This window comes from Mytilus galloprovincialis, chromosome 5, assembly GCF_965363235.1.
Source record: "Mytilus galloprovincialis chromosome 5, xbMytGall1.hap1.1, whole genome shotgun sequence".
NCBI lineage: Eukaryota > Metazoa > Mollusca > Bivalvia > Mytilida > Mytilidae > Mytilus > Mytilus galloprovincialis.
In genome coordinates this window covers 85,055,083-85,071,071 of record NC_134842.1, presented here as the reverse complement: position 1 = coordinate 85,071,071, position 15,989 = coordinate 85,055,083, and the positions used below count along the sequence as shown (strand labels likewise).

The following is a 15,989-nucleotide window of genomic DNA, read 5'->3' as shown; positions in this document are numbered from 1 at the left end:
TTATCCAACATGTGAAAAAATGAAGTAGAACCCCAATGTAAATCTTTTAACTGCAAGTATACTATTAAACATGTTTTGATTAATTGTATTGACTTTGTTGATTCGTAGGAAGCATTTCAATGTCAATAATAGGTATGATTTATTTAATTATGTTCCATTTTCAAATATTGTTTCATTCTTAAAAAAAAGTTCGAATATATTATAAAATATAAAAATGTTAATTATATCTAAAACGATTTTAATTTTTATCACGTTATCTTACTGTTCATTTTTATTTGTAAAAAATCAATTTGCCTTATTCTAGAATTTTGGTTTATTGAAGGACCTTTTGTCTGATTTTAAGAATATGCTTTAAATTGTAAAATAAAATATTTGAAATAGCTCTCGCCACGATTTAGCCTTGGAAATATTTCAATCAACTGAGTGTGTAAAAAAGTTTTCCTCAAATTTAAATACATTTTGTTAATAATTAAACTCAGCATAGATATCAGGATTAAATTTTATATTACACCATTACTAGTATACTACTGATTCAAAATGTGTCGAGTTTTGCGATTCGAAATCAACAACGAGATGTCATTATATATGCAGGACACTTCCGGGGTAAAACATGTATAAACGAAGTTTTAATCCTTAATTCGGACCCAGAAAATGTAAAGATGGTAGTCAAAAGCCATACAAAACACTAAGGAATGACAAATACTAATACATGTAATAGAAGGAAAAACATGACGTATGTCTGCCAATATATTATACATTTTTGATACAAGATCAGGCAGTTCACACTTCAATTACTAAAATATATAGTTTTAAAGTTTTATTATAAGTTTTTACATAAACGATAAAGTCCTTGAATAACATATAACATATTGAACATTTGCCGCAAAAAACTAGATCAAAATGTAGTCTAAAATGTAAATGACTTATTCCTAGTCAGATCATTCTATTATTTTTAAACAAATGATATTACATAATCAACCTTTGACATTTTTACTATATGAACACATGATCACTTATTAAGGGGGTAGGCCTTAATGAGATCAAAATTTTCCTCTCGTTTAATTTTTCTTATATTTACATCATTGAAAAGGTAGGGGTCCATGCATCATGTGCCAAAGTCTTAAGGAAATTGACTTTTCATTCTATATTTAGGGTATACTGAATATGACCAGTTTTGGGGTACCCTACAAAAACGGTCGAAAGCACTAGTAGGCAAAAATCATTAAAGATTTTTGCCTACTAGTGTTTTTGACTGTTTTTTTTTAAAGATTTTTGCACATGTTGTCATCAGAAATACCCCTGACTGTTAAATTGCATAGAAGAAACATATCTTAAAGTAAATTTGAAACAGCATGTTAATACAAATAGGATGAATGTAAAAAAAAATACGGTTTTTAATAATTGATACAGTGAACAGTCTGGCCAGCTCAGATAACAATTTTTTTCAAATTTAGCCAAAAAAAATTTTTGACGTTTAATTCCTGCATAAAATTGTTCACACATTTATTGGTTATTAATCTTTAAGATCCGTTTTATCAAATTTGACCGTTTAAAATTTTTCAAAATTTTTCAACACAAAATTCGTTTCCCCCTTACCAAACCTCATACAGACTGTCTTTTCCTTCTTTAAATGTGTAATAGCCAAAGGAGTACTGTCCCTATAATAATTGTAATTACATGTAATTTATAAGGAAAAACATTAATATTCAGTATGGGACGAGTAACACAATGGGACAAGTTGACATAATTTTTAATCACTACTATTTATTGGTTTCTCTCCCTAGACTACAAAATGCCCCTGTCATCAATAGCAGACGCTATCTGAATTCATTGTTTTGATAGTCTGTCGCTATCTAAGTACTATCTTTGTGTTAATGTAGAATATATATAAGCATAAGCTTGTACTAGGATTGATGTTCAGATATATCTTCTAGAATATAGCCTTTTATATAGGAAAAAAAAAACACAAACAGTAAGTTCAAAATCTGTATCAATGACTTAGCCATAAAACTATATTATTTTATTATTTAATTCATATGTCCAAATCGAATTTCCAAAACTTCCAAGTTTTTTTTGCTATAATGATGCCACAGGGTCCTTTAGTCAGTAAAGTTGATCCAGAACTCATCAGTCGCAGTTCATTGGTGTTATGTTTTAAGCATTTCATGTATGAATGGAAATTCTCTACCTTTTTATCCACATCATTAAAAAAAGTTATTTAGTTTAATGTGTATTTGGCAAAACTGTTAGGAATTTTTTGTCCTCAATGCTCTTCAACTTCGTTCTTTATTTGGCCTTTTAAACAATTTTTGATTCGAGTGCCACTGATGAGTCTTTTATAGACGAAAACCGCATCTGGCGTTAATATCAAATTGTAATCCTGGTATATATGATGAGCCTATTTGGTGGTGTCAAACATGTACAGCTTACTGGATCTGTCTTCATCATTCTCACAGCCAAATGTAAATAACATAAATGCTTGATCACTGTTTAATGTACTGTTATGTTAAAACGCACTAATGATTTCAATACATGTGTAAGAGTTGTCTCCGATATTCCAGGTCTACCCCCTTTAACAGGGAAAATTGTAAACATTTTGTAAATATGTATCCTTCTGTCAATGTCTTCATTGATCTAATGTTGGAAGCCTCTTGCGAAAAGTAAAATCACAAAAATACTGAACTCAGAGGAAAATCTAATCGGAAAGTCCATAATCACATGACAAAATCAAATGACAAAACACATCAAAAACGAATGGACAAGAACTGTCATATTCCTTGGTACATGCGTATTCAAATATAGAAAATGGTGGATTAAACCTGGTTTTATAGCGCCAAACCTCTCATTTTGTCTCATCAAATTCCGTTATATTTACAATGATGTAAGTTAATATAAGTTAATTATACACTTTCCCCTTCTATATAAGCTATTTATATTCGGAAGAAGGATTATGCTAACATTGCCTATGTAAATTTTAAAATTGATTGTATGCACATTGAACAACAAATTTATGTGACGTATAAAAATTTTCAGACGTCAGAAACGACAAATTAATGAATGTGTTTGTAGATAGATGTTTTTGTTTTCTGTTAAATTGTTCCTTTTAAAATTGTTATACGATGATGACTGATAGTGGAATAAACTATTTGTGGATTCTTATCAATTCTACATATAACTTTTGGACTATTTTCAATCTCGGTCTATTTCTGATATTTATTCTTACATACTTTTGATTTTTTAACCCTACATGCTAACATTGCCTATGTAAATTTTAAAATTTAAAATTTGAAAACGCTTGTACCAAGTCAGGAATTATGACAGTTCTTGTCCATTCGCTTTTGATGCGTTTTGTTATTTGATTTTGCCATGTGATTATGGACTTTCCGAATTGATTTTCCTCTAAGATCAGTATTTTTGTGATCTTACGTTTTCCACATAAAATAAGTTTAATTATCATAAAAGTTTATAAATACAAAGAAAACTATAAAAGGAACAAATGTATACAAAAAGGAACAGTTAGAAAAATGCAGATGTTTTAGCTTTGTTATATCCCACTTCATGTTAAATCACAATACATAAATCATGGGCTATTTATTTAGAGCGGACGGTAACGAGTTGATCGTAAGATACAACATGATAAACAAATAACCAACACATCATGTTCCTTAAAGAATTTCCTTGAAATTAAGATATTTTTACAAATTGTGAGAAAAATAATAGCATTCATAAAATATATTTATTTATAGACATAATATCGAGATGCAACTCTCTAAATACAAACATTGTGTTTTTACTTACCAATTCTGCAAACCTGAAACGTATTTAAACAGAATACCAAATTGCAATTAAACATTTCACACAATAAAATAAATTGAATTGAATATACATAAAAGATTATTCTTAATCAAATGAGGATAAACATATCTTTCGACTTTCGTAGCGAGTTATTTAACAGTGTGCACCACATTTTTTATGTTATTTCGAATAGACAGAAAAAATATTAATTTCTTATAATTTAATTCTAAATTCAATTTTAAACCGTAGAAAACTATGAAAAAACGTTGATGACGTCACGGTCACATGACTAAATTATGTCTATGGGCTCATAACAAAATAACGTCAGCCAATCAGAAGACGCGTTACATCCAAAATTAAATTATATATTTTTGTGGTTATCTCAGTTTTATTATCTGCATACCACAACTATTAAAGATATTTCGACATCTGAAATTTGAAAATGATTTTCTTTCTTTTAGAAAATAAGTTATTTTTGGCTTATTTTAAAATATTTAATTGTTTCCATTTGATAGATACTTTCCAATGAGGAATAAGAAAGCATTTAATTTAAAAACAAAAGTATCAAATATGAACCGACAAAGGTCATACTGTACAAAAATGGTTTAGTGGTCAAAATTCCAAGACATAAGATTTAAAAAAAAAACTGTCTTAGATAACAATAAAAAATAGTATACAGTAGTTAACATGGTCCAAGCACATTAACGAAAGAGCAATATGCTTTGCACTTGAAATCTAATATTTATTTAAAACAGATAGCAATTGACAGTTTAATTGATTAAAGCGCGAGACAATTTGACAATAGCCATTTTTGTCATTCAATAACAAGAAGCCACTATTGCGAATTAATTTGTGACGTTAATATTGTAAAAGCCATTTATAAATAGACTATGTATCAATATTTTCTATTTTTATTTATCAAAATGACATTTCTCTTGTTTGTTTTGGTCTAATATTTACAGTATCCATAGAATTTGATAACTCATAGCCTTTTGACATCTTACCACAGTGAAAACTGTTTTACTTATTTTGATGTGAGCGTCACTGATGAGTCTTTGATTTACAGCGGTGATTCAGCGCGACTTAAATGATAAAGTCAGAATAATTATAACAGGATTGACTGATTGGTGTTTCATGTCACTTTCAGAATTGCATAAGTGCTGTTATTTTCGTGACGGTAATTTCGGTTTAAAATGACAATCCTAGTTTTTTTTTAAATTTGAGTGGAGCGCACCTGTCAAGTGCGGAATTTCAACTCCAGTTACAAAACACGTTGTTAATAAAATATAAGTAAATAATATTATGATTGCAAATGAGATCATTATTCAACAGAGTTAAATAATTGTTAAGTTTTCAACAATGAAAACAATCCCATATCGTTTACACCGCTAAAATGCTCCGACCAGTTAAACATTTTAAACAACAAAAAAGGTCAATTAACGAATATTGAATATATAAAATAATAAAAATTAATGACAATGCAAGGTACTTACATGATGTAGCCGGGAGAAACATAATGGTGAGCGCTCAAACCTCACTTTATCGTGAACAGTGGTGGTGTAACTGACCAGTATAAGACCAAAAAGTAAAAATCTGTACCAATTTACATACTTAGTATAAATAACTCGGTACGACACATAAACACAAATATAATAATTATAGTAGACATAAAGCACAGAAATAAGAGTACCCTCACTTACTGAAAGCTAGGTCAAAGCCAATTACAAGTAAAACATAATAGTTATCAAAGGTACCAGGATTATAATTTAGTACGCCAGACGCGCGTTTCGTCTACATAAGACTCATCAGTGACGCTCATATCAAAATATTTATAAGCCAAACAAGTACAAAGTTGAAGAGCATTGAGGATCCAAAATTCCAAAACGTTGTGCCAAATACGGCTAAGGTAATCTATGCCTGGGATAAGAAAATCCTTAGTTTTTTCGAAAAATTCAAAGTTTTGTAAACAGGAAATTTATAAAAATGACCACATTATTGATATTCATGTCAACACTTAATCGCTTAAGTATTGACTACTGGGCTGGTGATACCCTCGGGGACGAAACGTCCACCAGCAGTGACATCGACCCAGTGGTGTAAATAGTTATCAAAGGTACCAGGATTATAATTTAGTACGCCAGACGCGCGTTTCGTCTACATAAGACTCATAAGTGACGCTCATATCAAAATATTTATAAGCCAAACAAGTACAAAGTTGAAGAGCATTGAGGATCCAAAATTCCAAAAAGTTGTGCCAAATACGGCTAAGGTAATCTATGCCTGGGATAGAAAATCCTTATTTTTTTCGAAAAATTCAAAGTTTTGTAAACAGGAAATTTATAAAAATGACCACATTATTGATATTCATGTCAACACTTAATCGCTTAAGTATTGACTACTGGGCTGGTGATACCCTCGGGGACGAAACGTCGACAAGCAGTGGCATCGACCCAGTGGTGTAAATAGTTATCAAAGGTACCAGGATTATAATTTAGTACGCCAGACGCGCGTTTCGTCGACATAAGACTCATCAGTGACGCTCATATCAAAATATTTATAAGCCAAACAAGTACAAAGTTGAAGAGCATTGAGGATCCAAAATTCCAAAAAGTTGTGCCAAATACGGCTAAGGTAATCTATGCCTGGGATAAGAAAATCCTTAGTTTTTTCGAAAAATTCAAAGTTTTGTAAACAGGAAATTTATAAAAATGACCACATTATTGATATTCATGTCAACACTTAATCGCTTAAGTATTGACTACTGGGTAGGTGATACCCTCGGGGACGAAACGTCGACAAGCAGTGGCATCGACCCAGTGGTGTAAATAGTTATCAAAGGTACCAGGATTATAATTTAGTACGCCAGACGCGCGTTTCGTCGACATAAGACTCATCAGTGACGCTCATATCAAAATATTTATAAGCCAAACAAGTACAAAGTTGAAGAGCATTGAGGATCCAAAATTCCAAAAAGTTGTGCCAAATACGGCTAAGGTAATCTATGCCTGGGATAAGAAAATCCTTAGTTTTTTCGAAAAATTCAAAGTTTTGTAAACAGGAAATTTATAAAAATGACCACATTATTGATATTCATGTCAACACTTAAAAGCCAATTACAAGTAAAACATAAATTATGCTATCCTTCACTAAAGTATGAATCATAAGATATCCAGTGGATGTGAAGTTAAGCTTGAAAAGTATATGATCCCCCTACTGTTGACTCATATTGGAACTCAAGCGATCATGATTATTGAATTACTGAAGAAACGGTAAAAATCAATATTTTATTTGGTTTTAATTACAAACGGCAAACATCAGTAGATTCCTGTACCTTGCAGCTAACTGTTTGAACTCCGCAGGTGTAGTGAATTCACCAAGTACATGCTCGCATACAAAAGTTTGCTTTGACTTAACTTTAAATTTTCCAGCTTTGAGCGTTCCGGATGTCGCCAAATGCAGAAAAGCGCTTTGGATCAATCCCAGTAAATTTAAAACCGATTACTTACATTGTAATTTTATGCGACTGTCATACAAGTGAGGGGTTAAGTTAGATATACAACAAGGGCAAATCCACCATTTTAATTTCTACATATGAAAATACCTGTACCAAATCAGGAATATAACAATTGTTGTTCATTCGTTTGATGTGTTTGAGCTTTAAGTTTCGCCATTTGATTAGGGACTTTTCGTTGTGAATTTTCGTCGGCGTTCGGTATTTTTGTGATTTTACTTTTAAATAACACGGACATTTTTCACTCCTCTAACAAGTCTAACTTCTGCATTGAACAAAATATTGTTAAATAAAAAAACAAAACAAAAACAAAAACACCCCGGTATATGTTTTTGATTGATTCAAAAGAGTGCAAACACGTCATGAATTTGAACACATCATGCTTATTATATAACAATATTTTACATCTTTATTACGTAAACACTTGACTCAGGAATCAATTGTCAATTGTCAACAACTTGTGAATTTTCATTTTGCTACCAATATTTCATTGTTTATTAAACCGAAACTTGATTTAATATGTATAACGAATGATAGATTAATTGTTCACTTCCCTCCTACTTTATGGGCCATTTCCATCCAGAAGTAGGACAATACATACAATAAGTTTCCTTATCATTACATTTTATATGTAATATAACAACACATTTCATTGATTTGATTTGCTTGATTTTACATATTGTGTGAGTGGAGACGTAAGAATCTGGTAAATATGAAGTACTACTATTTCGTTTTCTTATTTGAAAAAAAATATACTTCTAACTTGTAATACGATCACTCTTTATTTTAATGATAGCATTGCATTGGAATAACTTATTAACAGGCTGAGCAAAACATTAAATGCTCAGCTTAACTAATTTTGAATGTATTTCTTATTGTATCGAATTTGCGTGCCGTCACAAAAGTATAAAAATAATAAAAATATCAATCTATATTACGTAAAAATTTCAAATGCATTGTGTAGTAACAAATACTCAATCAAAAACGTTCAACATGTTCAATACGAAGTAAACAAAATAGGAAATTCCGAATTAATGCTAGTTTAAATGTAGTCTATTTTTGTTATTTGTTCAATAGACCATCTGAAGTTCCAGTCATGTCAGGAAGTCAATCAACAGGCTCGGGAAGAAGTACAGAGCACGTGTTTTGTTCGTTACATAACAAAGAAACTACATTTCTATGCACAGAATGTAGGCAATTTATTTGTGATCGTTGCGTGTAATCAGTACACACAAGACATGCATTAAAGTCAATCTCAAAAAGAAATAACAATATTCTTTACCATGAAATACTTCAGCAACAATTTAACTTATATAAAGACGTATGGCTGGTTGAATTAGAGGAACAAATACAAGCTATAGATCTTCATGCAGCAAAACTTGAAGAAATTATCAATAAATTAAGAGATTCATACAAAGAGAAGATCCTTCGGAAAAATACACAGAACAAATCAAGCCTTAAGGAGATCGAAAACGAGTCTGACAACATTAATCCACAGACATTATCGTTGATACAAACAAATTTTACTCCGTCTGCAATAGATTTACTGGGAATAAAGAGAGAGTTTGGTAAACTGTGTGTAAACGAAACAAATGCAAATCTGCAGCCAGGATTCAGCTGGCCAAGTTTATTTCAAGTAAAAATTATGTCTATAGAAGGGCGAAAATGTTTTGTCTATAAGGGTATGTCATCAGATTTTGAAGAAGAAAATGATCGTTGCGATTCATAAAAACTTTTTGTTTACAAGAAATTTCTTAATTTGATTTGTAAATTGTCAAACCGAGATGTTTTAGAATAAAAAAATAATTTAACCTATGTTTATTAAAAAAAAGTATGTGGTATGATTGCCAATCTGAAAACTCTCCACAAGAGACCAAAAAGACACAGAAATTAACATCTATAGGTCACCGTATAGTATAGTAATTTCAAACATGTCTCACTTAATATGCATGATATAAATACTACGCAAAGTTTATAGTAAATAATGGCACTTGTGTGACAATATAAGCTAGTACCTACACTTTCACATAATGAATGCAACGATACGATTTCTCAAATAATTAAATTCGATGATCAAACATTTAGACTTAGTATGTATACCAAATTGGAACCACGAATCCAATTGTTCAACAAATTTAAAATTTCATATAGGATTTGTATACAGAGATTACTAAACCACGAAATCAAATATCCATAAAGATGCAAGTTTTCCCCAATCCATGAAAATTGATACATACGAAAATAGATGAATCCACTGTAACACGTTAAGATAGCCATGAAACTTTTCAAGTCCCCATTCGTTATTGTTATACATCGTATCAAAGCGGATCACATAGTTATTGTCGTGATCAGCTGCCTTTTGTATTATGGACTTTCCCTTTTGAATTTTCCTCACAGTTTTTTTTTGTTTTTTTTACTATTTACGTTTTCATTTTTTCTTTTGCTATGTAAAAAAACAACCAGACTCGACCGGCTTTTCATCGTGGAAGTGCACAAGGGAACAGTCTACATACATGTAACACCATTAAACATTATTCTGACTTCGAGCCGACAGGTATATAATCCTGGATGCCATTTACTGAGCTACGATGTATCAGTTTTCAATTTCTTGGTTTAAACCAGTTAGGTATCAAATTACAACATCCGAATTCGAGTCGAGGATGGTTTGCCACCACGAGACAACCGCACAAATTCTGACTACTGAATATTACTATATATAAACATTGATAATCTAAAAAAGAGGGACGAAAGATGCCAGAGGGAGAGTCAAACTCTTAGATAGAAAATAAACTGACCACGCCATGGCTAAAAATAAAAAGACAAACAGACAAATAACAGTACAGACGACACAACATAGAAAACTTAAGACTAAACAAGACGAACCCCACCAAATACTTGGGGTGATATCAGGTGCTTCGGAAGGGAAAGCAGATCCTGCTCCATATGTGGTCCCGTCGTGTTGCTTATGATATTACAAATCCGGTAAATAGTCTAATTCGGTATATCACATTCGTGAAAAGAGATAGGGTATTGCAGTTACGAAATAAGGAACATATCCGATATCATCTGTGAAACGGTTATTCCATAACGGTCGACCATCTCGTGATGTCGTCCGTAAAATTTACGAATGGATGATTTCAACTTCACTATTTGGAACTCTTAATTTAATAGCTTCCTTGTGAGTAGCAATCCTCTATCAAGGAAATCATGATAGGAAATACAAGCCCGGAAATATCGTATCAATTGGGAGATATAGGCGCTGCAGGAATGTTGCTACATAGAAATGCAAAGTTCACAATTGGGAAGCTTAAATCATCTCTTTCTTGTCGTGAAGTTTTAATGGGATAGATTCGTTCAATATTGTAAGTAAGAAGTATCGAAGTTAGAACAAAAACAAATCTAATGATTTTAGAAAAAAAGATCATTACTATCATGCATAACGGCAATTTGTTTTAAGTGCATTCAATAGTTCATACAGCGTCACAAAATTAAATTAAACCATATGAGACAACCAAAGCAGTTCTGATTACTAATTATAACCAAAATAAAAAGCAAAACACACTGAACATTGTTTGATGATGGTGTTCAAGAAATATAGTAATTAAAAAGGATCAAAGTTAGAACAAAACAATGTCAATAATTATAAAAAAATATCATTACTACCATGCAAAACGGCATCTTTTTAAATGCATTAAAAAACGCACCCAAAGTAAAAAATGAACCCTCATCACGTTTATTGCATAATCGTCAACATATATTTACATTATTACTACATATAAACGTGACTTGAATAATATACAGGGGTCAAGAGTCAACAATTTGTGATGGTAACTTCCCACCATAATATCAATCTAGTTATTGATTTATAAACCGAAACTAGATTTAGATCATCCTTCCTGTATGTGTAGCTCTATGTTTATCGAAGTTATTTCGATTCGGAAGTAGAACAATACATGAAATACGTTTCCGCATCATAAGACTTTATATATAACTATACGTATAATTGATTTTCTCTACTGGAGGTGCTGTGTGAACAAAGACGTAATGAAATGGTAACTATGACCAATTATTATTTTGTATTTTAATCAATGTAGTTATTGCTCATTGTTTTTAATCGAGATTTTTTACAATTTTAATTTTTAAGTTTTCTCATAGACAAGCTCTAAAAATAGTTCAGTCTTGCTATACTGATTATATTGTTACAAAACATTTTTTTACAGGCTGCGAATAAAATAGTGATATCAAGTGTGTAGGGATTTTTTTTGTTGTTGTTTCCCCTGTGTCTTCTGTCCATAAAAGTATCTCTTAAAGTGATGAAAAGTTAAAAAGAATTATCATTTTATATAAGTTACACATTGCATATGATCTTTTTACAAACACACTATATGAAAACATGGAAAAATTGCACTCGAATGTAAAGCAAGCAACACGATTAATGTAATAATAAAATGCTAGTTTTCAATTATTTAACAAAGTGTACCACCCTTCCTTACACAAGAGCATCACACTCTAAAGTATAATTATTAGCACAAACACCGCTCCAATTTTTTTTTAAGTATTTTGTTTAACTTTCCCTTTCATACCGTCCATTTCGTACCCTGACACATATCAATTTGTTTCCTGGTCATTTTTAAGCAAACTTCAATGTCGTACTTTATGGTAGATTTATATGTACATATATGTCATTGCGTACCTTTTTGAAGATTTATATCAATACCATTGTGTTCCTTATTGAAAATTAATATCAATGCCACTTCTCGTTTCATTTAATAGATATGTATAAGATGGACAATCATCTTGCAAAAAAGGTTGTTTGTATTGTATCAAACTAACAAAACCAAAGAGAGTTTTAGAATTGATTACCTCATGCAGATAAGGTTTAATTTTTTAAAACAGTTACTGTAATTGTACTTTTTTTCGCAGGTACTTATTTTTGCGAATTGTGTATTTCAAACAAGTTCGCAGGTATTTATCGTCTCGATTTTTGTCTCAAAAATAAAAAAAAATGAATTGTTTAATAGTTATAACTATTGTCTCGTGTGTAAATCTAGCTGTATTTAAAGTACTCGCTTGGCGGTTAGTGCATACTTTGCAGAATGTAAAGGATGACAGTTTGAATAGAGGTTTGGTTAAGACCGGTATTTCAGGTAAATGACAAACTGTAGTGACTTTGGTTATTTGTAAATAATCTTCGTGTGTATTTGTTTGTGCTTTTTTTTTCATAAAATTTATTTATAATTACATGTTTGTTGGTTATCAAATGATTACAGTAAAGCTTTCAAAAAATTATCTGCTACTATACACACATGTTTGTGAATCAATCGACAACAACAACAATAGAAAGTCATATATGTTCAAGGTAATCTCGTGTCATTACTGTTTCTTTGATCTTTAATTGGTTTTTTTGTGCATTTTTACGCCTGTCCCAAGTCAAGAGCCTCTGGCCTTTGTTAGTCTTCTATTATTTTAATTTTAGTTTCTTGTGAACAATTTGGAAATTAGTATGGCGTTCATTATCACTGAACTAGTATATATTTGTTTAGGGGCAAGCTGAAGGACGCCTCCGGGTGCGGGAATTTCTAGCTGTATTTAAGACCTGTTGATGACCTTCTGCTGTTGTTTTTTTTTCTATGGTCGGGTTGTTGTCTCTTTGGCACATTCCCCATTTCCATTCTCAATTTTATTTGACTTGTCATCCGTTGATATTAGTCTAGTTTGTTAATAAATCGGATTAACAGGGTTGTAAACATGTCATGTCATCAATGTAAGGTCAAGTTATTATGCATAAATGAACAGTAAGTTTTCAGTTAAAAAGTTGGATTTAGACTCGCGAGAATTTATTTTCGCGATAATAAACCAAACGCGAAAATCGTGAAAACAAAAACATCGCAAAAATAAGTACAATTACAGTATTCATGACATTTGCAGTTAATTACTGTTGCTTTATTAAACTAATTTTTGTTAAAAAGTATAATTAAAATATCAATTCAGTATATTTCTCGAACACAAACAAAGCTTATTTAAAACTATTATGTTTCCATGCACTGCTAGTAAATTAAAAGTCAGCAATAATCCCAACCATAATCAAATAGCAAAGCATAATACTCAAACACATCAAACGAATGGATAACAAGTGTAATATGTTTGGCTTGGTACAGGGATTTCTAATGTGGAACAGTGTTGATTAAAAATGGTTTTATAGCTAGCGAAACCTCTCATTTGTTTGGCAGTCGCATTAAGTTGGCAACAATGCGTGAACATAGTTAAACCAATTATATGTCTTCTGCTGGGGGCATTGTTTTCATAACTTTGTTACAATATGTTATTTTAAGAATTATCTCAAAATGTTTATGCTTACTCCAAAAAGCTTATATATGCTTATTTAGACATAAAATAAATAAAAACAAAAACATTTTAAAGCTATTTGTTATGCACTTTGCAGAATCTTTTAAATAATAAAATTAATATCACAAAAATACTGACCTCCGAGGAAATTCAAAACGGAAAGTCCCTAATAAAATGGCTAACTCAAAAGTTCAAACCTATGTAATACAGAATATCAAATATCGTTGCTGGTACATACTTTCAAATGTGTGCAAATATATAATACTAAATAGTAAACATGTTTTTAACCATATGGACGTCAAAAAGTAAAAATGGAAAATGTTTCGAAAAATTTGATTTTTAGTTACGAAATGGCAAAGGTAAGTATCCTGTAAGTTATGAAATTACTTCATTTATGTAATTTATTTATTTGTTCAATAGACAAGCTGAAATTCGAGCCATGTCAGGAAGGCAGATTACAATCTCAGAAAAAAATCCAGAGCACGTGTTTTGTTCGTTCCATCACAAAGAAACTACATTTCTTTGCACCGAATGTAGTCAGTTTATTTGTGATCAATGTGTAGAATCATTACATGCTAGACATGTATTAAAACCCATTCCAAGAACAAACAACGTTATACTTAGTAATGAAATACTCGAACAACAAATTCAAATATATTCAGAAGTATGGAAGGTTCAATTGGAAAAACAGTTGAACGCAGTGGATATTCACGCAGCAAAACTTGTAGAAATTATAAATAAAGTGAAAGATGCCTACAAGGATGAAATCCTACTAAAAAATGCAACAAACAAATCAATTCTCAAGCAGATCGAAGAAGAGTCTGACAACAACAATCCATCTAGATTATCATTGGCACAAACAACTTTTACACCGTCAAAAATAGATTTTCTCCGTATAAAGCGACAATTCGGAGAACTAAGTGCAGTTGAAAAAACTGTTAGTCTTCAGCCTGGATTATTAAACAGTTGGCCCCGTTTACATACAGTTGAACATCTGACAACAGGAAACCAACAAAGTTTTGTCTATCGTGGTATGTCATCTGATATCGAGGACGAATATGATCATTGCGATGTATAACATAATTGTGATTTGTTAGGAAACTAGTGATGTCTAAAATTGAACTTTAAGATTATCAAACAGAATATTGGTTAGAAATTAAAAATTTACATATGTGTTTGGTTTATTTAGCTGTTACAAAAATGAAAAAGAAATCAATGAATACATCTCATTCACGCAAATCTGTTATTCCTTGCCCGGTTTTGGCTATACTTTTTTTCCAACTTTTTGGGTTTATAGCACTTCATCCTTTCAATTAGCTTTAGATTTTAAAATAATTTGGCATCCAGTATCAATGAAGAGATGCACAACTGGTGCAGACAAATTGGTGCCGTTTATTTTGTTGATAAACAAGATAGGTAGATATAAAGATTTGCAGTGCAATCATGAGACTTCTGTTAAACGTCCTTTTACATACCCGTAACAAAAGGCCAATTAAAACTCATAAATCGTGGTCAACCGAAAACGCCATAAAATTAACAAAAGATGGCGAAAGACAAATGCGTTTACAATACTTTTCATAGAAAAATAAAGACTGTGAAACACAAACTGTAACCAAATAATGGGTAATGGGTCTAAAGTGAACTTGACAGATACGCAGAAAGCAGTATACATTGATCATATGTAGAGAACACGTGTACTAAGTTTCAAGTTGATTTAATCAAATTTCATGGTAGACCTCTTGAATCTAACAAAAACTTTTTTTAGATACGGTATGGAAAAATCGAATACAAATTAATGCACGGATTCAAAGATTAAAATAATAGTTTTTTCGTTGATACCTCAATTTGATAAATATATTGATAAAATACCATTTGTAAAAATATGATAACATATATGTACAGAATACACGTATATTCAGCGAAAACAATACATTTTGGTTGCATTAAGAAAACCTTATTGCAATCTCTTCTTAATCAATGGATATCATTTTGTTAAAAATGTTTTTACCGATAATAAAAACTTGAAAGGTTACATACTGCAATGCTTTACAGATAGATAACTATGTTACATTTGTTTCCGTTCTGAAACCGTTACATTGTTAAATTTGAAATCCAAACCTTCACTTTGAAAATGGAATAGATTTATCCAATAAGTAAATGTTTTACCTAAATCGTCACAAAAAATCAATTTCAATTTAATTAAGAGAAAGTTCTTGTTTGGTAACCAGATTTCCAGCTTCATTTACATAGTAACTGTTATATATTTTAATACGTTTTAGCTAATTTTATATAAACAAATATCATTACGCTAACATTAAAGCCAATCAAACAATATGTT

General features: G+C 31.0%; 1 long non-coding RNA gene across 1 annotated transcript; it reads left to right on the top strand.

The window, feature by feature from the left end:
• Positions 1 to 11,161: 11,161 nt before the first annotated feature.
• On the top strand, positions 11,162 to 14,885 carry LOC143074791 (uncharacterized). The gene is made up of 2 exons (XR_012978087.1): positions 11,162 to 11,358; positions 14,072 to 14,885. It is a non-coding gene; the product is annotated as an uncharacterized LOC143074791 (long non-coding RNA).
• The last annotated feature ends 1,104 nt before the right edge of the window (positions 14,886 to 15,989 follow it).